This window comes from Callithrix jacchus, chromosome 21 (genome assembly GCF_049354715.1).
Source record: "Callithrix jacchus isolate 240 chromosome 21, calJac240_pri, whole genome shotgun sequence".
NCBI lineage: Eukaryota > Metazoa > Chordata > Mammalia > Primates > Cebidae > Callithrix > Callithrix jacchus.
The window spans coordinates 26,237,371-26,239,469 of record NC_133522.1 but is presented as its reverse complement, the minus strand read 5'-3'; the positions used below and the strand labels follow the sequence as shown (position 1 = coordinate 26,239,469).

Here is a 2,099-nt window from a genome sequence, read left to right as displayed (position 1 = left end):
GATCTTTTAAAAAATTCACCTCTTGCTTTACTGATTTTTCTGTTTTTTTTTTTATATATTTTAAATAATAAAGATAAGAACAGAAATAAATTTCATTTGTTTCTGTTCTTATCTTTATTATTTCCTTCATTCTGCTTGCATTTGGCTTATTTTCTTCTTTTTTCTCTTTTTTTATAAAAAATGGAAAAAATAAAAAAAAACAAGGGAAAGTACTAATGCAGTTCCTCACTACCACAAATTATACAATCCAGTTTTCCATATATGGGGAAATCGCAGAGGTGAGCACATGTGGAGTGCAATGCATAAGCCTTGCCCTGGGAAAACCACCTTTGTGACTGTGGTATCTCCCCTGCCATGTTGAGTATATACTTTTACCCTAGTTTCTTAAAAAGCAAGCTTAGATGATTGATTCGAGACTTTTCCAGCTTTGTGATGTTAGCGTTTAATGCTATACGTTACCTTCTCAGCACTGCTTTACCTGCCTAGAAATGTTGGTGTATTCTATTTTTATTTTCATTTACCTCAACATATTTTTTGTTGTTTGTAAGACTTTTTAAATCTCTGTACTTTTAGAAATATCTTGCTTAATTTCTTAGTGTGATAATTTTGTATGATTTCTCTGCTCTTTAACTCTAATTTGATTCCACCAGCATCAGAGAATAGATTCTGTGTGATTTCATTAAAAAAAATGTGTTGAAGTTTGCTTTATGGCCCAAAATATGGGCAACAAATGAAATAAGTATCTTAGTAGAAAAGGAATGCTAAACAAAAATTGGCAAACTCAGATCTGAAGAGAAAGGAAACAATCAAGAAAACTTCAATGTCAAAAATTTAAGTACATCATTGCTAATTACCTGTTTAATTTGTTTCTTCTTCTGATTATGCTATTATAGTCTTTTCTTATCCCTTAAATAAAAGGTTTTTGTTATTCCAAAGAGCTTATTACACTTAAAGTATGAGCATTGAGGAAGAATGTCTTTCCACATACAGTGCAAGAAACAGAGAAAGAATAGCCACCAGATCTCACATAAGTATTAACTGGCTACGTAGGGCTGATAATTATACATAGTAAGTGACAGGAAAATGCAATCTCACACCACTGCATGAAAATCTACAAAACTGTGGTACTTGTTGACACATTATATGATATAGAGTGGAACATGACTTGCAATTATCAGAATTTCCTAAAATAAGAGAGCTTGAGATATGTACATTACATGTAAAGTATAAAATAAATGTATTAAGTTTAATGTTGGGTTTTTATTACAATATGTAAATAAATTAATCAGTTAAATAGAATTTTAACAGTTGATTTGGCTTCTGTTTAATTTGAACCTCAAATTATCTTTTATTTAGTTTTGAAATATAATTAAATAACCTTGCATGGTCAAGGATCTTTTGAACCTATATTGCATGTTTGTATTTTAAAGCACCATTTCTCAATAACGTCTTTGAATTCTTAAAATAAAGACACATAGAGAAGCCTTACATATACAACCTGCCATCCATCTATGAAAAAAATGAAGAAAACTTATTTTAGCCATCATGTTATCAAAAAACCATATTTCATACTTATGGGTCATAACAAAAACACACTTTCAAAATTATTTTAAGAAAAACCCCCAGGCATGTTTTTTGTGTTTAAAGGGACCAGGAAGTACAAAAATGAAACAGGAGCCATAAACAGTGTTTGATATACTTTATGAGGCCAACATTCCTCTGTGGCATTTACTCCAATTTCTACAAAATAACTTAGAAATCAGAAAACCTTTGCTATCAAGAAAAACTACAAAATGGCTGAAACAAAATAGAAAGATATATTCTTGCTTTGAATTTACTGTTTTTCTATTTAAAGCATATTAACACTTTAATAATCTTATTTATATACTATGTGTTCTATTATTGCTTAGAATTTTCTCAATTTAAATATGCAATATTGCTGAAATTGCAAATCTTTTCAATATTACATGCAAGACAAATTTGTTACATTTAAAAAAGAATGAAGCATTTAAGGTACATTTTAATCAAACTGAAAATAAATGTTGGAATAATTCTAATAAGCAATCAGCATGAGGGTGAAGTTACTAACTACAGAGGAT

The 2,099-nt window shown here is 29.4% G+C and overlaps 1 non-coding gene across 1 annotated transcript; it reads right to left on the bottom strand.

Moving 5' to 3' along the window:
• Nucleotides 1–200: 200 nt before the first annotated feature.
• On the bottom strand, nt 201–365 carry LOC118150027 (U1 spliceosomal RNA). Its single transcript, XR_004737795.1, has one exon. It is a non-coding gene; the product is annotated as a U1 spliceosomal RNA (small nuclear RNA).
• Between the last annotated feature and the right edge of the window lie 1,734 nt (nt 366–2,099).